General features: G+C 32.7%; 1 protein-coding gene across 1 annotated transcript in view; it reads left to right on the top strand.

Moving 5' to 3' along the window:
- Window positions 1-10556, top strand: part of mamo (maternal gene required for meiosis) — a 698235-nt gene extending 687679 nt beyond the window's left edge. The window contains exon 10 of the transcript XR_012411478.1: window positions 4075-10556. The gene's annotated coding sequence lies outside the window, so the exon portion shown is untranslated. The remainder of the gene's footprint in view (window positions 1-4074) is intronic.
- Window positions 10557-25826: the final 15270 nt, after the last annotated feature.

Raw genomic sequence — 25826 nt, 5'->3', positions numbered from 1 at the left:
AATTACAACTGTCCAACTTTGCAGCGATACCAAATTCAGACATGGCTTGGAATACTTTTTATAATCGACAAAAAGATGGTAAGTGTCGATCTAAATCTCTATGGTTCTTGCCAGGATTTTCCGCAAGCTAAATATATGTGGATTTGCCAGGTCTAAAGTCGCATTGGTACATACATACATATGTTCCCATAACATCCCCGTAGGGACAAGGGAGAATTTTCTCACATCAATGTGTGCACGCCTATTCATATCGACTCAATGATGTGGGGCCTACTTTACTAACGACATTATGTGTAAAGAAGTTTTTCATGGCTTAAATACACTTGCAAAATCTACGTAAATACGCTGAGGGGATTTGCCACCGCCCAATATTTTGGTGTGGGATTGAGTGCAAAACGGACGTGCTTACCCGGTGGCTCCCAAGCTGCATTTGTATGGTTAATTATTATGACTTATGCCCCTGTATATTGAGCACGCAGTCTTATCTCCTTTCTTGTGGACTAGACACCCGATGCTCACGTTACAATCGTCGGATAAACGTTCTTCCTGCCAGATGGTACTAATTACTTACACCTTATCAGCGTTTCGCTTCCGGTTTTGAACAGATCGCCTTGTAGGCCATTGTTGTGTTTATTAGATGGTCGCTTGTCTACGATCGGGAAACTGAGCAACCACAGCTAAGCATATAAACAACTAAAGGTAGAAACACCATGGATTTTTGTTGCTTGCTCCGCTTGCTTGGCGTGAAAGCGAGAAATTAAATTGTTCTGTTTTCTATAGAACAGCCATCAACGATACAAGATTTCCGGCGGCGAAGTTAAAAATGGTTTAACTTTGGAATTCGTATTCGGCTTGATATTTGACAGTTCATTTGACACAACACAATCAATTTTAACAACAACAATTGGCAGTGACTTGCATATTTCCATTTTAAATTACATTTTCCGATTAATAATAACAAAAATTATAAGATGATTGAGGAAAAATCATCGTGGAAAATACTTTTTTGTTTACCAAAGACATGTGATCGCCGGCGTGTGTGATACCAAAAAAAAAAGCGACGTGCTGAAGCAATAATTTTGACATTTGGACAGCAAGCAACAGGCTGATAGTGTTTCTACCTTAAGCCCTTTAGTGACGACTAACTACTAAACACTTTAGTTGTTTTTGTGACATGATCGTGACACGCGCCAATCGCTAGTCTCAACCTCACCTTGGCCAGGTGGCATACACTCAATACCATCGTCTGTGATTTGAGCTTTGGTAACTTCGTCGTCTTCGCCAATATTGTGCCTGTACCAAAATCATCAGTTTGATGTTCCACTCACTCTTTGGTAGAAATTTTGGATCCAGAATCCTGCACATGTTGATTTTTTCACATTTCCGCTTTTCCATTTCTCTGTTTTTAGTGTGGAAAATACGTTTCTCCTCTCCCTCCCTTTCTCTCGATACTTTTGATTATAGGGTAGCCCCATATGACGCAATCTTCTCGTCGGTAGCAGCACGACACTCTTGACTATACCATGAGTTCCTTGGTGGATGTCCTTGGTAACCAATTATGGATTTTGTTTACATAAAGTGGGCAATACTTTCCCACTGTGATGATATGTTATCGGAACAAGGAGTACTTTCATTGGGCAATTAGGTCAGTTAAGTGGAATATGCACTCGCTATCTGTTGTGATTGCAACTTACCGATGTTCTATTCCGCGTTGTGCCTGTCCATATTTTATTTGCCACGTTTAATCGGGTGCGTACTATTGCTGCAACTAGGTGATGATCCGAGTTGATGTTTGTTCTCGGAACGATCATAAATCCAACGGGCTCGAAGAATGACTTCCATTTTTGGTCAGTTGACAGCCAGGTGCCTTTATGAATGTCGATATGTTTAAATCTGGTACTGCTTACTTCAATGTTTTTTGTCGCTGCGAAGTCTATCAGCCCCATTCCTTTGTCAGACGTTTCACTGTGGAGCAAATGTTTTCTTCTTAAGCACGGAGGCGCCGAAGTTTTTTGGCCCGAAAAGGTTTTTTTATGTATGTTGTCCTCCCACTCTAGTTCAGATTTCGAAATCAACTCCAACTTCACTCCAAAACTAATTTCCGCCTCGTGAATTACCTCAATGTTCGCAAGTTTATTTTTTTTAAGACACACTTTTTTGTATTTGGAAAAAAATGTTGCTTGTAGGGATCAACAATCTGGGTTTCTTATAGGGATATTTAAGCAAGTGCTTTTAAAATGCATCGAACGGAGTGCATTTTTCATAACTCCGTGTGGACTGCATCGAAAGGTGTAGTGAAATCATAACTCTGCATTACACTACTTCCAAACTCTTTTACTGGGAAAAGTTGTCAATAGTTTGAATACATTCACATTTTGGTCTGCTCTCTTCTTGGTCACCCATGCTGCGGAAACCTAATTTCCCGACTGTTGGACCAAAGATATTCTCCTTTCCAATGTTTTTGGTATGTTCGTCCTTGTCTTCAGTGGGAGCATGAGCGCAAATAAAACTGATGTTGACATAATTAGCTTTTTTACGAATTGTAGCAAGTTTTCAATTACCGATGTGAAGCTGGAGACCAGATGTTTTAATCTCCGACTTACCACAAATCCGCAACCAATCCACGTCACCTTTAGGTGTCGTATTTCCTGTATGGCCGTAACATCGGTGTTTTATTGTGGCTTATTGAAGATCTCTGGTACCCAAACTTGGGGTTTATGTTGGTATTTCATTTATCTGTTATATGGGGCTGCAGTCTCTGACTGTTCTGGAATTTCAACATTCATTATGCTCTGATTTCCTTCATTATTTCCTCTTCCCCTCTAGCTGACCTTATCGGTTTAACCGTTGAGTTAAAACTTATTTTGATAGAAATGGATTGCACAAAATTATTGACATTTCAAAACCTCTAAAACAAAGCAGTAATTTGTTAAAATTAAAAAAAAAAACAATGTTTACTTTAGTTATAATTTTAAATTTTAGTTTAGGAAATGTTTATAAAAAATCTTTAATATTTAAAAAATTTTGTTTTTGGTGCTGGACTATTTTTCTTCAATTAAGGATTAGGAATAAATAAAACATTTTGGAGAATAAAACAAATTTAATATGTATTTCAAAATCAAAACTAAATGAAAAAACACACATCACAGTTGAGAGTTTTCTTTCCATAAAACTATGAAAACAAAACAAATCAAAATCTTGGTTTCAAAGTAATAAAACTTTAATTCGAAAAAGTTTTTATTAAAGATCGACTCCCCCTACAAACAATGAGTATTAAATACTATCACATACATAAATAAATACATTACAAACTAATTGATGGAAGTAAATATTTACATATTTAATTTTATATACAACAAATGCATAACACATACAAATATAGACACACATGTACGTACATAACAACCAGCCAGAAACTATTAAGGTGTTGGGCCAAAGCCAAAGAAATTTAGATCCACATGTGTTTTTTTGTGTAGCGGTCCTCCACCTTTACCTAATATACATAACATATATTCTGCCGTTTATTTATTTTTAATTTCCATTAAGAACCTTATAAGTTATATAGCAAATAACAAATAACGCAACCAACTATTAAAAAATAGCCTTAAAACAAATCAAATACAAAACTACTATATACATTATAAAAAATAGCAAAATTTTACAATAGTATAAAATACAATTTCTTTTTAAGAACAACAACAAATAACAACAACATATATGCAATAATTGGTATAATTTTTTTTTAAACTGAACATATTTTATACAAAATGCAACAGCAACAACAAACATATTGTTAACTATTTTATAACAATAAAACAAAATTGTTTATAAAACATAACAGCAAAAAAGAGGCATAGCAATAGTAACAATTTTATTATTATATATACAAAACAACAAACTATAACAAAATAATAGAACAATCACACATGTATTCTTTATACAGCAAACATACCTACATAATTATTTCTTCTACAATTTTCAAATTTTCATAGTTAAGATTTTCTTTTAATTTAATTTTTTTTTGTATATATATTTTTTAATGTTTTATTTTTTTTATAAAAATCCACATAATAGCAATAATTTGTACCATAACAAATAGACAACGTTTCTGAAACGATAAACCCGCCAACGCCAATAGTAAAATTTTATAAATTTTTTATTTTGTTTGTTTAAAACCATAGTTAAGTTTTAATTGACCAATCAATCAAATTTGTTTGACACAATCAATAACCAATAAAACAAAACAATTACAAAATAATCTGTGATTTATAGCGCAAGAAACTTAAATCAAATCAAATCTAAAGTAATAGTTGAAATACACACCGCCACAACCATATTCTCAAATCAACCATTGAAGATTATAAAATTTGTTCTAATTTGTAAAAATTCAGTTCTCCTTAAACAAATGTTGAGACAAAATGTGTGAATTAACAAATTATTTATATATTACAGGAAATACCGAGTCCTGAAATCGGTAAAATTAAATTTACAAATTATGATTGAAAAGCACAGTGAATGAATGGTCCATATCCATTTTTAATTGAAATATTTCAGTTTCATCAGTAGTGGGATTCTCTAACGCAATCCCACTACTGTGATTTCATGAATCATACAATCGAAGTATGGTTCAGGTAGAGTAATTGTCCTTTGAAAATATATACGCTACGCAAGGAAATCACCCTTCTTATTTTCGGAATCGACACACGATTTTATGGATACCAGGGTTATGACTTTATGACTTTTTGTCAAAAACAGGGTTTAAAAGCCAGCATCTAAAAGCATTAGCATTAGTTGTACACTTCAACTGCTACACAATATTGACACACACGGCTAAATAAGCAACCGAACGCATATTTATTTTTGTACATTTTTGCTTATTTCGTTTTTTACGCCTAATCTTTTTGCGTTAGGCATAATCGAAAACCACGCTACATATTTAGCAGTCGGCTGACCATTCGTAAGAACAAATTAGCATCCGAGGGTGGTTTTTTGATTAGAGTTGCCAACGCAGTAATAAAACAGCCGTCATTTAATGTCAAAATGCCTCCATCATATGGTAGAACCTATAGAATACTAATTATTATTGTTTAAAAATAAAAAAATATATATTGAACAGCTTCACCAAAAATTCACATGTCCTTTGAACGAAAAAGTGGAATTAATTATATCCTAATTTTTAATGCATTACACTGGTAACCCTGAACTTAAAAACATGGCTAAGCCCATGATACAATGAATAGGTAGCAGCAACTGCCGTTTTTGGTAACATAAGATGTCAAAATTTGACATAAATTCAATGCAATTGACACATTATGTTAGCATCAGCTGGGCTTCAGCTGGGCTGATAATGCTACCTATTCATTGTATCATGGCTAAGCCGTTGACACTTTGTTGCTTATTCTCTTTTCTGATATGTGTTGAGCATGTGTGCTGCAAAATATGAGTATGCGTGCCCGATGCTATTTTATTAAAGCGACAATATCAAATAGTATCAGCATCGCTAGCAATATTTTTGTGAAATTTGTTGCTACATGTTGCCGTTGTTCATTGTTGCTAAACATATTTCGAAGAAATTTTAGCAGGCAAAGCTGCAAATATTCGGTGCTTTTGCTAATATGGCGTTAGCATTTTTAACCCTGGTCAAAAATGATTTCCTGTAGCGGGAATGAATGAACTTTTGCCTACTAATCACTAAAATAACGTTTATTCTATTGAAGGATTAAAAAGGTGACGCACAAATCGCTTGGAACAAAAATTTTTTTAATTAAAATAGTATGCCTATTATTGACTATAATAACTTTTATTCCATTTAAATATTGAAAATTTACCCGCTCAAACCACTTTTAGTTGATATGATATATGAAATAAAAATATACATATATGATATAAAATGATGTATATTTAATCATATGATGATAAATTTAGAGAGGAACAAAAGTTTATGCCATTTTGGTTATGTAGTGTGGCTCCAAAGGTTATTTTCAGTTATATATCTTCTTATAGTTTTTTTCAAAAGTTTGTCAATATAGCTCATATAGGAAAATGTTCAAATAACTTTATGCGTGAGCTTTTGTTTATCAAATCACCTTATAATTAAGATTTTATCTAATCTTAGGTAAAAACTTATCAAAATATGATACAGGGATACGAAGTTGTAGAAAAGGCATAACCCTAATGGACACACAACCTTCACGCCATGTTTACATTAGTGCTTTTTGTCGGGTTAACCTCATTTATACGTAACGTATACGCAATACGTTTAACAATTTTAATCCCCTAAATCCAGTTATGTATATGTAAAAATACTGTCACACTAACGCCCTTTTGAAATTTTTACTATTACGAAGTACCGGAACAGAATGAATATTAGCGATATTAGCAGTGTTGTTCAGTTAAATGTATAATAGGCCTTATGATAGTAGCAGTGATATAATGGCTAATATCCACAAGTTATTCTTGTCGTAACAACACAAAAATGTTCGTCCGTATTTTTATTCGTTTATCTGGTTCCGGTTCCTCTGTGTGCAGATTCAAAAATTCTGCAGCCTGCGTGCATAAACATCAGATGTCTGGGATTGGCTGGGCAGGTAAACAAATGCAGCGTGTCGTGCGGTCACAATCCACTGCTGAACATGTTTGGATATCGGGCCCTATATGAATTTAGGCGGCTGCATCGTCCGGATCTTAACTATGATTGCTATTTAAGCCTGCTTGATAGGCCAGTTGATCTAGAAGTTCTCGCCTATACCTTTGGACCTCTCTCTCTCTCTTTCCAGATCATTAAGATATCTCCTGACGTGCCTGGGTGGATGAAGCCTGTCCACTACATAGTGGCAGACATGCTCACGACGATAACACATATGTTATCGACTATAGGACCCGACGCCAAGATGATTGCATCGGTGGAATTTCAGAAAGGTAGAAGTTAAACAGTTCCGGAGGTATTAACCCGCCTTGGAGAACTCCCAGCATCACTCTACGGATCTTGGGCTTCTTGTTTTAGAATTCTATAAACGACTAACGTCCTCACATATATGTAGTTGATTATCCAACCTTTCAAACACGGCTGGAGTGAAGTCTTCTCTATATCCTAGAACAGCTTGGCATAGCAGACGGTATCGAAAGTCTGGATTAGTCCTCATTTGGTATGTGTGGATATGGCGTGTAATTCTGCTGTGTAGAGGAGTAGAGCCTCTAAAATCTTTTCTAATGGCGAAAAAATGGAAATCGGCCTGTACGATTCACCTGGTATACTCACCTGGCTTAGTAGCAGGACCAACCTGCTTTTCAGACTTGTGGTACAATATGGGTGGCTAACGATAGATTGAGGACACTTATTAAATACTCAAGCTCGGGTTCATTCACTTGCTCAAGCATTATCATTAAGATTCCGTGGGGGTCCAATGCTTTGGATGATTTCGCGTTTCGGATGACGTCTGCAACATTGCTCATCGTAAGTTATGGTGGTACCTCCTCGGCTGAGAGGGCTCTTATACGGCATAGCACACTTATTTTCGATCTATAAAATGCCGGTTAAAATAACATTTGGACCTCTTGGGATCACTGCCACTCCGTTAAATGTAACAGCCATTCTCTCATCCTTCTTTCCCGGATTCGAGAGTGATTTAACCGTTGCCCACAATTTACTTAATCCTGTACCAATGTCGCACTGCTTCGCGTGGTCTAGCCACTTTTTCCGCTTATGCTTGCCTAGTAGCCTGTTGACTTCAATAGTAAGTTTTCTAAATCTTGGGTCTTCCGAATTAGTACGACGAAGCTGATTACCCTCATTTGCTAGTCCCGTCACCTCTGCTGGGAAATATAGTCTGGTTTTGGGTATTCGACCAGCAGGTATGCAGTGAGCGGCTGCAGCAGTAAAAAAAAAATATCCCGGAAAATTCTATCACCTACCCGAAGATTTGAGGGAATGGGCAATTCTCTGAAGCGCTGATTAGTAAATTCTCTGAATTTTTCCCAAACAGCTTTTCCATGGTTCAGAAAAGTACGATGGTCAGAGGTTATGAAGTCGGGTGGTCTGTTTACGGATTCTATGACCGGAAGAAGGCCTGAGCCAAAGGGAAATAATGGGGTTGCCGGGACACGTCATTTATTAGACCGGGTGACACAATGGTGATGTTTGGCGAGCTGTGGCAATTTTGTCTTATTCTCTCAGGAGTGTCTTCATTCACCGTGCAAAATATGGATTCGATTATTGCCCTCCAATCTGGATCTGGAGACACGCTGGGAGATGCTCTGGCGGAGCAAGCACCAACATAACATCTATCGTAGGCGACTAAAACCTGACCGAAATTGACATATGGTGGGTGCGAATTTGACAAAAGGAATAGATCCATGGCCCCGGCATGGACCAAAAGATCTCGGAACAGGCATTCCGAGATATATTGCTGTTCCCATGTTGAAAAAATATACACATACAAACACATAATAGTTGAGGTGACGGCTCCTGGTCCAAGATTCCTGCGAGTCATAGAATCGGCCGCCGTGGGATTGCCTTAAGCTGTTGGTTTTTCTCGCTTACTTATCAGACGCCAATGATCACATATAAATTAAGTCACCCTTGCTTTTATTACATTTAAAACTGATTCTTGCTTAAGCGGAAATCATATTTTCTAGTGGATTTCTGCCTTAACTTTATCTGTAAAGTCCATAAACGTTTGAGGAATATTTTGATTCAGGTAAAAGAATTAAAGACAAATGGCAACCAAGTTGGTTTTTTTTATTTTTACCGGCTTTAGCTTTACTCTGTTTTCGACTTAAAGGCCTCGACACATTAGAAGCATGGCATTCTTGCTGAAGTCATATCTGATAAAAGACTAAAGACCAATTTCGATCTATTAAAAAGATTTCAGAATCACATTTGAATTAGGTCGAACTTGGTCTTTAGTCATTTACCAGATATGACTTAAGCAAGAATGCCATGCTTCTTATGTGGCGAGGGCTTAAGACCTACCGAATTTGTCACTTCGAATGCAATTTCCCTTTGAAATGACAGATAACATAAAATATATGAAACGTTGTTTCATATACTGCATATACTGCAAACACACACACACATTTTGACTCAACATTTTTCATCGAATTTCGTCATAAAGAACACCATGCAATTCACTGTCAAAATTCTCACTTTGTTTACAGGAGAGGGGTCTTCATTTTCATAGCCTCATCAACAAACTGAGAATTGTCAGTGAAAATGAAGACTTTTTTATAAACCACAGACAAATAACAATATTTCCTGCTTTAACAGAACTACAATAAACAATATTGAACCAAGAACATCGAATTAAAACTAAAAGAATATATAAAAAATATTAAATGTAACAAAATATATGAATTATAAGGACAAAATCAAAATACACATTTTCCGTACCAATGAATTAGTTTTTTGTTTAACAAAAACAAACAAAACAAATGCAAACAACATATAAAAATCAAAACCTATGAATTAGTTTTTTGTTTAGCAAAAAAAAATAAACAAATGCAAACAACATATAAAAATCAAAACCTAAAAAGTCGTTTAAAAATAATTGAAATGAAAGAAACAACAAAATATGAAAAAAACTTTCACTGTGCCAAAAATATAAAAGTACCTCATAAACATAAAAAACAAAGCAGAAACTAAAATAACAACAACCTTATTACCATAAACACATACACATTATGCAATATAACAAAAAAAGTAATATTATGACAGAACTATTTATTTGTAACAAATTTTGCTTCATTTTCTATTAATATATTCTTCAATTAGATTTTTGTTCAATTCTAATACTTTGTCTAACATAAAATGATGATCAATTTCTTAGAAAGAACTTATCACAAATTTTATTCAATAGCTTGTACTTGCTATTTGCAAATCATTAATTTCCAATCAAAGTGTTCTCAATTAACATACATACATACGTATTTTCATACTTTTGTTTATTATCATAGAACTTTCTTTATCTTTTATTTTCATCATAAATAGAAATATTATTTCTTCTAATTTTCATTGAAATGGATTTAACTTAACTAAAGTGTTCATAAAATTATTTGCTTTATTTTTACTTTTTATTATTTACGCTATCAATTAAGGAAATGGATGTTCATAAATAGTTACATAACAGCAAAAATGTATTCTAAGTTTATTTCTTAGCTAAACAAAAAATAAAAGACGCTGCTTATTTCATTTTTCTGCCCAAGCAATTGTCAAATTTTAAAAGAAATTCATGTAGTTTTGGCCTTTAGTTTTAAGACTTCATGGCTTCATATAATTTACAACACTGCCTATATTATAATTTATTTCGTTTTTTTTCTTGGTAACAGAAACTGTCCTTTTACACCACCTTACCTATGTTTAAATGCTATTAAACACAACTATTCATAGCATCACAAAACCACACTTGTTTCAAAAACAAAATAATGCTTCTTATTTTCCCATATTGTATTATTATACAATATTCAACCATGCAAAACAATATAAATATAGATAATTTTTATTTTGAAATAGGAATCAAGCTGTGAAATTTTGTGAAGATTAATAAAACATGTATTTTTTTTACAAAATATATAGATCAATATTTATATAATTAAAATAATAATTTTTAATTATTATGTTTAATGTTATTTAATATAATTTTTAAATAAAATTTAATTTTTTATTTTAACATAAAAACAAATGTTTCTTTTTCTTTTTCAATTTGTTAATTAATTTACTTTTTCCGCTCTAAAAAAAGCAACACTACATTCATACAAAGAACCTCGTGTTTGTCACAATTTTCATGCACACAAGAAAAACATGTACGTTTTTTATCAAAGAAGATCAATTTACCAAATGTTATATGCATTGTAATCAAAGCCTAAAAGTATACTCTGATTTGTATATATGCTTTGTCAGAATAGACTTGCCAGATAGAAACAATCAACTAAAAGAATATTCGGTTATTTCGGTCATTCTTAAAATAATAGTTTTATGCCAGACAGTAAAACTTTCCACGAAACTTTTTCTTCATTATACCCTATTATACCATAATATTGTGGGTATAATTATAGCTCTGTTCGATAACCCAAATGTTTGTAACAATTTTTACAAACTTTTACAAAATGCTGTTCGATAACAAACTCGTTCAGTAAAAGAGAAATGAGAAGTAGTTGCATGTACATACTTGCTTTTTGATGGTTTATTGGGAAGAGAGTTTTCATTTTGTATTTAGCCTAAGAACTTTACCACCATTATTATAAGTTTTCATTTGTTATAGTTTGGATTTTACGTACAGATTCACAACGTTCCGGCTAAATTAAAGTTAAAAGCGATCATCTTTTAATGTGAAACTATAATTCTAATGCCGCCAAATTTGTTTATTTTCCGTTTTAAAATCCATCCAACAAAACATTTTCTTCATATTAGGCCTATTCGATAACTTTGCAAGTAAAAAGTATTTGCAAGTTCTTGCAACTACTTGCAAGTTCTTCTCAGTTCTCTTTTACTGAACAAGTTTGTTATGGAACAGCGTTCCTTAACTCCAGAAAGTAGTAAAACTTGAAGCAAAATTTAAGAGAGAGCATGCCAAAATTGCTTTCTCTTTTGCTACTTCCTGCTCTGATTTGTATATGTGCTTTGTCAGAATAGACTTGCCAGATAGAAACAATCAACTAAAAGAATATTCGGTTATTTCGGTCATTCTTAAAATAATAGTTTTATGCCAGACAGTAAAACTTTCCACGAAACTTTTTCTTCATTATACCATAATATTGTGGGTATAATTATAGGTCTGTTCGATAACCCAAAAGTTTGTACAAATTTTTGCAAACTTTTACAAAATGCTGTTCGATAACAAACTCGTTGAGTAAAAGAGAAATGAGAAGTAGTTGCAAGTACATACTTGCTTTTTGATGGTTTATTGGGAAGAGAGTTTTCATTTTGTATTTAGCCTAAGAACTTTACCACCATTACTTACTTTACTTCTTTTGTTATAGTTTGGATTTTACGTACAGATTCACAACGTTCCGGCTAACTTAAAGTTAAAAGCGATCATCTTTTAATGTGAAACTTATAATTCTAATGCCGCCAAATTTGTTTATTTTCCGTTTTAAAATCCATCCAACAAAACATTTTCTTCATATTATTCGATTATTCGATATTCGATAACTTTGCAAGTAAAAAGTATTTGCAAGTTCTTGCAACTACTTGTAAGTTCTTCTCAGTTCTCTTTTACTGAACAAGTTTGTTATGGAACAGCGTTCCTTAACCCCAGAAAGTAGTAAAACTTGAAGCAAAATTTAAGAGAGAGCATGCCAACATGGCTTTCTCTTTTGCTACTTCCTGCTCGACAAATTTCGTGGTGTAAAAAGTGGAAAATCTGTCAAACTGCTGATTTGACATTTATTTGACAATTAAGGCAAAAGAACAAAGAAAACAACGCGCATTGTCAAAGCAAAATAAAAAGAAATAAAATAAGTATAAATAATAAAAAATTTAAACCAATTAAATAAAAAATAAAAAGCAGTCATGTTTGTTTTTTGACATCGCTGCAAGATCTACAATTTTTCCGTTCCTTTACTTTTGTGCAAAACTTTTTACGTGAGAGCAATTTTGGCAGTTTTCTCTTTTGCTACTTTTACTATTAATCACTATATGTTTTCCACATGTATGATATCAGCTGGTCTGTATATTAGTATACCCAGAGTGACAACATATATGTGAAAAAGCATGTGGTGTAATATAGCCATAAGGGTTTTCACTGTTGTATTTAAGTAAACAATGAACATTTTAATGCAAATTGTGAGTACTATCATCACTTCAAAATTAAATGTTGAATCCACCAATCAGATTAGATTAGGGTCATTCACGTTTGAAGTAAGTTTACTTAGCTATCGTGCACTTATATATTAGATCTGTTCGATAACTTCGCAAGTAAAAAGTACTTGCAAGTTCTTGCAACTACTTCTCATTTATCTATTACTGAACAAGTTTTTTTTACCGAACAGCATTTTGAAAAAGTTTGTACAAATATATAAAAAATTTTGGCTTATCGAACGGACCAATTGTTACGAAATTAGATTTAACATAATCGTGTGTAGACGTTGTTTTATTCCCTGATACAATTTGCATCAAATAAAACCCAAGTTCGTTTAGATTACGGTTCTACAATGATTTATTGACTTTACTTGAACTATCCGCAAACGACTTTATTTACTAAGCACACAGCGTAACTATATTAAATACACAGTTTTCCTTCACTTCGTCTCTAACTGACGTTTTCAGTTCGCGGTCTGAATTACAACACAGATGTCAGCCCATATACGTTGTCGCAACAACAAACCAAATTTACGCTCTCTTTTTCCTATAGCAGCCGCTGTTAAAACAAAGCACATTACCAAAAATTCTTTCTCAATCATTCTGGACAGTGTTGACTACAACTGACTGACTGACTGCCGCATAATTCTCCGGTATTTATGCCCAATCGCTTCTCGTTACCGATGTTTCCAGACCAACGGTGCTCACTTGAGTTCCCACGTGCTGTCGGTGTGTATCAATTTGCTCACTGGGGCTTTACTTGAACAGGCTTGTTCTAAGGTCTAAATGATCTGGTAACATCTCGAGTACCAACAATACATCAGTACAACAAACTCACAGCTCGCATTAATGTATATATCACACCATATGCTTTTTCAGTGTATGTTGTCACTTTGGGTATACTAATATACAGACCAGCTGATGTCATACATGTGAAAAAGCATATGGTGTGATGTAGCCATAAGCGAACAAGAACACATGCATATATGAGCGAAAGGGTGACAAATGCAAGAGAATTGAAAGAACAACAATGACGTCACTAAACTATCAAAACAGACGTGAAGAGAATACAACAAAAACAATAGCAAAATAAACAGGGAAAGTTTAGACTAATACTATGTTTACATTTACGAAATCCACTCGATTTCAACTGTCAATTCCTTTGCCTATACGTCAAATGAAAACTCATCTGAAATCGACTGGATTTCATTTGACGTTTGAGCAATGGAATGTAAACATATGGTCGTAAATGTAAACATATGGTCTGTTCCAGAACTGCAAGAATCTACTAATTTTCACTATTTTTCCGATAACATAAAGGAAAAAATTTTATCGTAGTAAAAAATAGTAGCTTCTTGCAGGTTCTGGAACAGAGCAATAGTGTTAGCTATAAATTCATGATTGTGAAAAATGTAAAACTAAATGACATAAAGTAAATGGCTAATAAAAATGTGCGTTCCAATTCAAATTCTTAAACTAAAGCGCCGTGTACATTAGAGCTTTTTGTCGGCTTAAAACGCCTGTTACACTATACACTTATAAGATGTTTAAGTGCATTATTTCGATTTATTTGACATATATTGTTGAAAAGTATGGTTTGTTCAATCCAGCATAGTCTAAATGTACTGTAACCATCTTCATGAGGATTTACTTGACGTATGGCCAATGGATTTGACATTTGAAACGCAGTGGCTTTATTAAATCCGTTTATAAGTAAACGTACTATAACTGAAACTAATAAACAAAATTAAATTAAACCTAACAGTTAAGGCCTCGACACATAAGAAGCATGGCATTCTTGCTTAAGTCATAGCTGGTAAATAACTAAAGACCAAAACGCCTGCTAGGCTATACACTTATAACACGTTTAAGTGCATTATCTCGATTTATTTGACGTATATTGTATGAAAATGACGACTGGATTTGCTAAATTCACAATAGTCTAAACGTACTACAAGTTCGGCAAAATTCAAATGTGATTCTGAAAAAAAAAGGTCTTTTGTCTTTTATAAGATATGACTTAAGCAAGAATGCCATGCTTCTTATGTGTCGAGGCCTTTACATTTGTAACTATATTATTGATCAGCCACAGTTCGAAATATAATGCCTATTCGATAACTTTGCAAGTAAACAGTTTTTGCAAGTTCTTGCAACCACTTGCAAGACTTCTCAATTCTCTTTTACTGAACAAGTTTGTTATCGAACAGCATTTTGTAAAAGTTTGTGCAAATTTGTACAAACTTTTGGGTTATCGTACAGACCTATAATTTGATACAGATGTCTCTATTTCTCCTAGGATGTATGATATTGAAAATGGGCTATATCGGTCCACGTTTTGATATAGCCCCCATATAACAGTACCTACCGATTTTCGCTGTTTTGACGTTTTTACCCACATTATATTGCCAAAATGTCAGAAATTTGGTATTAAGTCTTCATTGAGGGTGCAAAACCTTCCCCCAGAAATAGGTCCACGCTTTGTTGTAACCCCATAGAACGGTACCGCCCGATTTTGGATATTTTGAAGGTTTTAACGACATTATGTTACCGAAATGATTTAAAAGCCTGTTTCTGTATGTCGAAAGAAGAATGTGTTCGAATGTAACACGCCCAAACTTTAGTTTTCGAAATAATTGCTCTGTTCCAGAACCTGCAAGAAGCTACTATTTTTTACTACGATAACATTTTTTCCTTTATGTTATCGGAAAAAATAGTAAAAAAATAGTAGATTCTTGCAGTACTGGAACAAACCAAATGTTACCTTTGCTTTTGCTTCAAAACAAAAAACAAATTTGAAAAACACACAAGAGTTTGGGCGTGTTTCATTCGCACACATTCTTCTTTCGACATACAGAAACAGGCTGTAAAATATGATATTTGACCCTCTTTGTGGCTACAAACTTTCCACCACAAATTTGTCAGGAAAGGTGCACGTATTGATATGGCTCCATGGCTCCCGATTTTGGGTATTTTGAAGGTTTTATCGACATCATCCATATCCAGATTATAGTCTAGCCCCGTGAACCGGAATTATGTATTTTGATGGTTCTTTGTAAAATTTTCGAAGCGAGATTGCCGTAATTTGGTATAGCTTAAAGGTTTGGGTACATAAGCTGCCTCGTCTGCTTGTCTTGCTTTCCTGCTTCAGGGTGAAACCTATAGCTCTGCGTGTTGCGTGTGCGTTCAAAAATACAAAAACAAAATACATGTATTTCAAATTGAAAACAACAACAAATACATGTATTTTGTATTTGTATTTTTGAACGCACACGCAGCACGCAGAGCTATAGGTTTCGCCCTCATTTCTAAAATAATAAAATAAAGAAGGCCGAGCCAATTTCGAACTAGGTTGCCCTTTTCTGTTTTTTAGGTCTGTACGATAACTCAAAAGTTTGTACAAATTTGTACAAACTTTTACAAAATGCTGTTCGATAACATGCTGTTCGAAAGCAAGGCAACCAGGCGGGGCAACTTATGTACCCAGGCCTAGGAATAAAACAGAAAAGAGCAACCTAGTTCGAAGTTGGCCCGGCCTTCTTTATTTCGAACTGGGTTGCCCTTTTCTTTTTTATTCTTTTATCAGAAGTAAGCAAGGTAAGCAGGCAAGGCAGCTTATGTACGCAGGCCTTTAGTACCTTCATAAACGAAGCGAAACTAATTTTTCCTAATTCTTTACCCTGCGTTTACACATGAAAGGACAGTTGAGTACATGTATTGATTGTCAAAAACCCAGAACTTGGCTGAGTGAGGTAGTCGTCCAGACAACTGCACAAAAATTGTAAAATTATGAATGAAAATGTTTTTTTTTTTTTTGTTTTCCGTTCACATATTTTGTTTTTGTTCATGTTCTTTTATGTTCAACACATTTTAATTATTATCTCAGTTATTTTTACAAAAATGTCAAAAATTTGTTAACCCGCATGTCTGTGAAAAAATCATGGACAGCTGGACAAATATATGTATGTGTTAGTAAATCAGAGTTGTATTTGAAGACAAATTGTCTGGTGTTAACGCCTACCCAGCTAACAATTTTTTCCGAGGGCTCTGATTTCCGATTTTTTTCCGAAATTTTCTGAATATTGTTTAGATATTTGTCGATTTCTCTAATATTTTTCTAGATATTGTACCGATTTTCTAAAACTTTTTTTAAGAATCTCTGCACATTTTCTGAAGAACTTTAAGAATCTCGTTCCGATCTCTAATCGATTTTCTAAAGGGGAGTACACACTAACAGTCAAAACTGACAGTCAACGTACTTTTAGGACAATTTTCCGGCAAATAACAACTTTTATTTAGCTAAAAACGTTTGAAATACAATATTTACGGTATTATTTAGAGATTACAAAATAAATTTTTCAGTTAGACTTTGATATTCACGAAATAGACCTCGATGACTGTCAGTTTTGCTTGTCAATGTGTACTATACTTAAGGGATCTTTTTGTTCGATTGTTGTCGAAAAACAACGTGATTTTTTATAAAATTCGCATATACCGTTTTTGAATTGTTTTAATATAAATGCAACTTATAATAATTCAGGCTATTGTTGATAGCTTCAACATATTCGTGTACATTCTTCTACTATTAATCACAAAATGATAACAACAGGGAAAATCATTAGGACGTTTGAAATTAGAATCATCCATAAATAGTGCATTAAAAGAAAAAAGTTGGGGATTTGTTGTTCTGTGTTGTGTGTCAATATCAAAGGCGTCAGCGACCAAGAATTTCATCAGATTTTTTCCAGAAAATCTAATCTTTTCTTCGAATTTTTCCAGAATTTCTTTCCGAATTCGGACCGATTTTCTTCAAGAAATCTAAATTTTCCACCGAATTTTCCAGAATTTTTTTTTCCGAATTCGAACCGAATTCGTTGCGAAACTCTAATATTTTGTTAGAATTTTCTTAGAAAATTCTTTCCGATTTCGGTGGACACGTCCATACAACTTTTGTACCGAATTCGGAAAGAATTCGGCATCAGAATCGGCAACTTGTGCAGAGATTCTGACCGAATTCGCAAAGAATTCGGAAAAAATGTTAGCTGGGATGTACTGATAAGAAAGGCGTTGATTTCGGCCGGGCCGATCTTTTTATACCCTCCACAACTAACTGTAATGAAGTAACTACCCAGCTAACATTTTTTTCCGAATTCTTTGCGAATTCGGTCAGAATCTCTGCACAAGTTGCCGATTCTGATGCCGAATTCTTTCCGAATTCGGTACAAAAGTTGTATGGACGTGTCCACAGAAATCGGAAAGAATTTTCTAAGAAAATTCTAACAAAATATTAGAGTTTCGCAACGAATTCGGTTCGAATTCGGAAAAAAATTCTGGAAAATTCGGTGGAAAATTTAGATTTCTTGAAGAAAATCGGTCCGAATTCGGAAAGAAATTCTGGAAAAATTCGAAGAAAAGATTAGATTTTCTGGAAAAAAAATCTGATGAAATTCTTGGCCGCTGACGCCTCTGATATTGACACACAACACAGAACAACAAATTCCCAACTTTTTTCTTTTAATGCGCTATTTATGGATGATTCTAATTTCAAACGTCCTAATGATTTTCCCTGTTGTTATCATTTTGTGATTAATAGTAGAAGAATGTACACGAATATGTTGAAGCTATCAACAATGGCCTGAATTATTATAAGTTGCATTTATATTAAAACAATTCAAAAACTGTATATGCGAATTTTATAAAAAATCACTTTGTTTTTCGACAACAATCGAACAAAAAGATCCCTTAGAAAATCGATTAGGAATCGGAACGAGATTCTTAATGTTCTTCAGAAAATGTGCAGAGATTCTTAAAAAAAGTTTTAGAAAATCGGTACAATATCTAGAAAAATATTAGAGAAATCGACAAATATCTAAAAAATATTCAGAAAATTTCGGAAAAAAATCGGAAATCAGAGCCCTCGGAAAAAATTGTTAGCTGGGATTACACGATATGTTATTTTACATATGTGTTGTCACTTTGCATATACATTTTGTATATAAAAAGTGACAACCCAAATGTAAAAAACATATCGTGTAAAGTACCCATTACTTGTTTATATTTTCACAAGCCCCCAGCCACATCGTACTTAGTCCCGGTCCACATAGAGTGATTTCATTGAAAAATTTCAATTTTAAAAGGCAAAGTGAAATCTAGTTCGTAACTGACTAGTCCGTTCTTTTCTTTTGCCAGAAATGTCTTAAGCAAGAATGCCATGCCTTAAGACCCAAACTCAATCCGCTCGTTGCTTGCTTTGCTCTAGTAAAAGAATAAATGAATAAGGGCAACCTAGTTCGAATTTGTCTCGGCCGTTCTTTATTCTTCTATCAAGCAAGAAAAATCCATTAAGTTTGGGCATTTTGGCTTCGTGAAACAAATTGCGTTAAATTAGGCGTTCGCGATTTTAAAAGAATTTCTGTAATGTGAAACTCGATCTAAGTACACCTAAATTAACGCAATTTGTTTCACGAAACCTCTTAGTACGACCTTCGTCCCGGTCCACACTAGAGTGATTTCATTGAAAACATTTCATGAAATTATGCGTTCTAAAGTAACTCTAAGTCCCGGTCCACACTACCGTGAATTTCATTAAAAAAATTCATGAAATTAGGTGTTCTTAAAATTTCATTAAGTATCTGTCAAATAAATGACGTATTTGCCCCCAAATATTGGTGCTATTTGCAAGTGTAAATTAAGTTTAAGGCCTCGGCCCATATGTCATTTCTGATAAAATTGCCATATTTATATTAGGCAATTTTCCTTGCGGCAATTGTTAGTTTGATGGAGAGAGAGGTGAGGGAAACCGACAAACTGACAATTGCCGCCAGGAAAATTGCCTAATGTATATATGGACAATAATATAAAACGGTATTACGCGTATTCGTGTACTCAATAGTTCGATGTAAAAGATCTTAATCGCTTACTAGAAGCTACATATTTGTATTGAAAAAGAAAACGTTCGTACATAATGTTTTTCTTGCGTGCAACAAAATGATGCAGCAACACGACCCAACACACAGTAAGTCTGTGTTTAGACACACAAATTTCTCGGGAAAGTAAATTGAGTTTTTGGGAGAGAGCGGGGAGGAAAGAGCTCCTCAATACTCTTTCCTACCCCCTATTGCCTAAAAACTTAATTTACTTTCCCGTGTGTGTAAACACGGACTAAGTAATGCAAGCAATATTCCATTTTAAACAAAAAATAATGTGTGTAAATTTGAAATTGTAATTTTCTTAGAAAAATTGTATTGTAAATATTGAACAACAAATTAATATAAGGAATATGAAATTATTATTGGAAATTGTAGAAAATGCATAACATCTCATCAAACCCATATTGAGAATTAAAGCAAAAATCAAACAATCAACATGGATCATTTTTCATTAACAATTGGAGGGATTTAAGACTTTATTTAGAAAAAAGAAAAACATATTAAGTTCACATTATAAAAAACAACAAATTATACATAAACAAAAACATTGATATATTTTTATAAACATGATAAAGAAAATAATAAATAAATTTGTACTTATATAAACTCAGAAAAATAAAAATATAAAAAACACTGAACTACAACGAACATTTTTTTGCATTCAAAATGTTTAGAATATTTGCAATGCATTTTAAAAAGGTTACAAGCAAAATATAAATAAATATACCAAAAAATAAGATCACGAAATCATTACAAAAACAAGAAACATAAAAACCATTAATGTCTGTTTTTCGGTGTCTATTTATAATCAAAAGAAATGTCTTCAAAAATATGTTAAAAAAAGAAAACAACAGCAAGATTTTTGTAACTACAATTATTGATGTCTTAGAAATTTTACAAACCAAAAAAAAAACATGCAAACGCAATATACAAGAAACAACAAAAAATCCATAAATTTTTCTCAAAAGACAATTTTTAAATAAATGACAATTTTAAGAAGGTTTCATAAATTAGTATATTTTAACATATTAGAATCAAAAACAATTTTTATTTATTTATTTTTTTTTTAATTTGTGTTTGTATTTATTAATGGAAATATTTATTTGTTCTTTCATTAAATTTCCTTTATAGTGTAAAAATTCAAAGCAAACAATCAAATTCAATATATTTAACTTATAGAAAATAATCGTTGTGATCGAGATCCTGCAAGATTGAACCACTTAGCTCCAAGGGTAGCGTTTTCATACTCCAACTATGAAACTAGAGCGATTCTTTTCAAAACATCAATATCAGGCTTTGATCACAGGGTGTTTCGAGAAGGGACATACGGAAAACGGGTAAAAGTGGCCTGAGTATCTTATTATATGTGTGTTCGTTTACTCAAAATTTGTACAAATTGTTACTGGATGTTGTTCGTTTACTGTACAGTACAATGCAAAAGACCTTAGCCGATTACAAGAAGTTACTGAGCTTGTACAAATTTTTACACATAAAAGAGGTAATTTCCACGATTAACATTTAGATAATGAATAGTGGTATGTTCCTTTTCTTTTAAAAATGGCAAGAGTTGTGAACCGCACTCATATGAATTGTATGGTATCCATCATGGCAGAATAATACAGGTACAGCGGCAAAAACAGCTGATCTTCATAACAGTTGTCAAAATGCATTATTGTGAATAAAATCACATGCAAAATGTAAACAAGCAATTCACAATAATGCATTATTGTATGATTTGATGGATACCATGTGTGATAACCAGCTGTTTTTGCCGCTGTACCTGTTTATTGTGTCATGATGGTATCTGAAGTAAGGGAACGATTTTCGAGTAAAAAGTGGTAAAACTTGAAGATTCTTTCACTTAAAGGAACAGAGCATATGTTTAATAATCACGTAGACTTATTCGGTCCCAAGGTCTACATAACGAGTCGAAATGTTTCGTACGATTAATTCGCAGTAGCAATGACGTTGACAGTTTGGTTGCAATACATAAGGTGGAACAGTAAGACCAGCTGATTTCACCCCAATCTGTCAAATCCATTGTTATTGTGAATTGGTGGTATGAAAAAGTAAACAAAAATTATGACACCTTAAAGTACTTTCAATAAATATAGTCTTGTTGTTGCAGTTTCTGGTTCACCTTATTAATTGAATCATGCTTGCCTTATTACAACAAAATTACTATTGTAAGCTGGTGTTTACAAATGAATGTTTTCAACAGATAATAGCAAAAATTCAAACCTTTTTACAGCGTTTTATTCACCAATACATTTATAAATTTTGAAATATGTATAGAAAAAACTATGAATGTATGAATGTATTGGTGAAAATGGTTTGTACATTTGCTATTGTCTGATCAAAATTGTATGTGTGTAAACGCCTAGTAACTCAAATAACTTCAAATTGTCAATTTGTTTGCTTATATTTCGTACGATTAATTTGCACTAACAATTATTATTGAACAAACGCAATTTACACTTCCATTTAAAACACGTGATATGGGAATTTACGTCATGTATTTGACAGATATTCTATGGAATTGACAACTTAAATGACGCATGTTTTATAAAACATGTTATGGGTATTTTACACGACATGTTTTTTACAATGGGTTGTCACTATTTATATACAAAATGTATATGCAAAGTGACAGCACATATGTAAAATAACTTCGTCTAAAGTACCCATTAGACGTAAAGGCCGCTCTATACTCATGATCATGATGCAATATATAACGTGGAACAGTAAGACCAGCTGATTTCACTCAATCTGTGAAATTCATTGTTATTGTGAATCAGTCGTATGAAAACGTAAACAAACATTTTGACAGCATGAAGAACTTTCAATCAAAATAGTCTTGTTGTTGTCATTTCTGTTTCACCTTATTAATTGCATCATGCTCATGATGATAATGATTTGAGCTGTCAAAATACACTATTGCAATTGAATCACAGTATAAAAAAAAACAATTAGGTACATTTAAAGTACAAAATCATGACCAGCTATTTTTGCCATGGCACATGGCCGTTCTCGTATAGGCCTTGGAAACCACAGATAACTGTTTGGTCTGTCCCAGCACTGCAAGAATCTACTATTTTTTCGATAACATGAAGGAAAATTTGTTATCGTAGTAAAAATTTGTAGATTCTGCTTTTATGTGCAAGAGCAAATTAGGTTTAAGTCTAAGTAAAATGAGAAATATCAATCCTAGCGATAAGTCCAGCTGATTTCACCCAATCTGTCAAATTCATTGCATGACAGCTTGAAGTGTTTTTTCGGCTTTACGCTGTTCGAAGTTGATACGTTGGAAATAGTACTCGCTTTGAGGTGAAGCCTAGAATGAAAGAAAAAAATCTACTCAGGCCATAAAACTCTCCATGTTTTGTATTTCCCCTGTCTTTATATGAGATTAAAGCCAAAAACACAATCAACGTTTGAGTAAAGGTTTGGGTCTAGTAAAATTACAAGGAATGACACAATACGTTACTCAAACAGTGTTTTCTTTCTAAAACTTCCTTTTTTCATTTTAAAGTAAAATGAATTTTTGGTTTAATATATTTGTTTTTTTCCTTAGTTTCATTTCAAATTCAAAAAATCTTGTTAACAACAAAGTAAAGTAAACTATCTCATGTAAAAATATTACAAATACAATTTATATATACCTACATTATATACACGTATACATGCATATATACTTATATGAAACAAAAAAAAAAAAAACATTTTATAAATCTATTTTTTGGTGTTAGATGTCTTTTTGGATATTAAAAAAAGCAAATAAAAAAAAAACAAAAAAAAATATTTTACTGTTGATGTTGTAAGCAATATTTTAAACAAAAAAACTTAAATTTCTTAGATTTATAAAAATGATTCCCTCATCTCTCTTTATATAAGTGTCACTTTCTTCAGTAAAAACAAAAACTTTTAAACTAGAAATACTAAAACAAAAATTGCAAAGTAATTTTTTATATAAATGTCTACAATAATAATAGAGTTAATAATAAAATACAAATAGAATATAAATATGTTCATATAATGTAAATTTCAGACCATATACACAAATACATACAGATGGGCTATGGTAAATAGGTTAAATAGTCCGAAGTATGTTATTCCAGAGGATTTCAATATATCTTTCCACAATTTCTTGCTTTATCAGTTGTAGTGGTTCTTATTTGAGTGCTTCGGATTTTTTAACCGTAATGAACCTAAAATTAATTACATCACAGTTGCATATATAATTACTACCACTATAACGCCCAATAACAACAACAAGAACATACACTTCTTAGCAATAATTTTCGTAATGACCTCAACAAATGATAATTGATATATTTTTAAATAAATTATATAAAAATTTATATACAAGAATATAAATAAATATATTTTAGCAAAAGATAAATTATAAAACAAAAACACTGTACATAAGTAAAACTAAAATTAATAAATTTAAAACAAGAAACAAAAACAACAACAAAAAGTCTCTCGATCGAACGAAGTAAGAATGTGATATTTTTTCTAAGGCACATACAATAGTTTTAAAAATAAAAAGAAAAACCCAATGACGAAACAGAAAAAACTATATAAAATGCAAGTAATAAAATTGCGTATCTCAAGAAAACTACAGTTAAAAAATACCATAAAATAAGATGAATGCAAGTCAATCGCACTAGGTAATAAACTACAACTACAAATTCGATTCAAAAAACTAAACTTAAAACCACAACAATAGCAATAATTTACCTAAAACAATATTTTAACGGACTACATACAGCTACAACACATGCAATAGAGACTGATTTTTCAAATATTTAAAGTATAAAAATAAACCACTATAACTACTTATATTATAGAACGTTTAGATTTACGAAATCCACTGGATTTTAAATGACAATTCCATTATTACATTAGTTTATCACCGCTATAGAATTTGCATTTGAAATCCAATGGATCACGTAAGCCTAAACGTACTGTTATGGCTATTCTACACGATATGTTTTTTTTTTTAATTTTTTACATATGTGTTATCACTTTGGGTATACATAATATATACACAAAGTGGCAACACATATGTAAAAAACATATCGTGTAGAATAGCCATTACAAATTAACTAAATACATCGTTATGCATCACTGCTGCACTTATGTATACTTCATCACACAGGAAAAATGTTTTATTACGTATCATGATGCAGTACATAAGATCTGTTTCCGTTCCTTCACTTTTGTGCAATTTTGACTCTTCGCTCTTTTGCTACTTTTACCAATAAAAAAGTAAAGGAACAAAGCTAAAGTGGGGTTCAGACGATCAGTTTTGACTGACAGCTTTTGGTCAAATATCGATTGCTTCAGTTTTGTTGTGCTGTTCGTAGCGGCCAAACAGTCATTCAAGTTTGATGACAAACCAACAGTCAAGTTGAAAAATTACTGTGTTCACATAGCTATAAAATCATATAAATAACAACTTTTATTAATAAATATGGATGACAAAAAGATTGGATGTGCATTTTTGATCATTTCGCTTTTAGAGGAAGAAAATAAAGTGACAAGAAGAAGGAAATGGGTAAAAAAATGGATAGCCTCCCGAAAACAATATTCACATGTGAATATTTTAAAAGAAATTCGAGATTCTGAGCCAAACGCTGTCCACTCCAGCTCCAGAAGATTCAGATTGCTTTATTTTTTTCAATTCCCTTCTGTACGATGAGCGGATTACGTTTATTTTCTACTTGACGTCGTCAATAGAACAATCCTTCTTGTATTTCTTCATAACATTTAGTAGTTCTCCATATGCTTTTGTTTTAATGTCGCGCATCATATATTCTGGACTGGTTATGTCCCAGAGGCATCTTTGCATTTCGTAGCAACATAAAAATTCCTTTAAAAATTCATTTTCATTGTCCATGTTTGTCGTTTAGTTTGCAATTTTTTGCTTGGCCGATATTAAAATGAAGGAAAAGATTTTTGTCTGCTATTTTTATCTCTTATTTGCAATAATAATCAATCAAATTAATAAAAACACACGACTTTTTTAACTTTTATTTGATATTTACTCTGCTAATTTATTCCTTGACTGACGTTGTTTCGTTCACACGGTCAAACAAACA

This window comes from Musca autumnalis, unplaced genomic scaffold (assembly GCF_047663935.1).
Source record: "Musca autumnalis isolate F117 unplaced genomic scaffold, ASM4766393v1 scaffold_3, whole genome shotgun sequence".
NCBI classification, from domain to species: domain Eukaryota; kingdom Metazoa; phylum Arthropoda; class Insecta; order Diptera; family Muscidae; genus Musca; species Musca autumnalis.
Note: the sequence above shows the minus strand (reverse complement) of the source record. Positions and strands in the feature narration are given on the sequence as shown.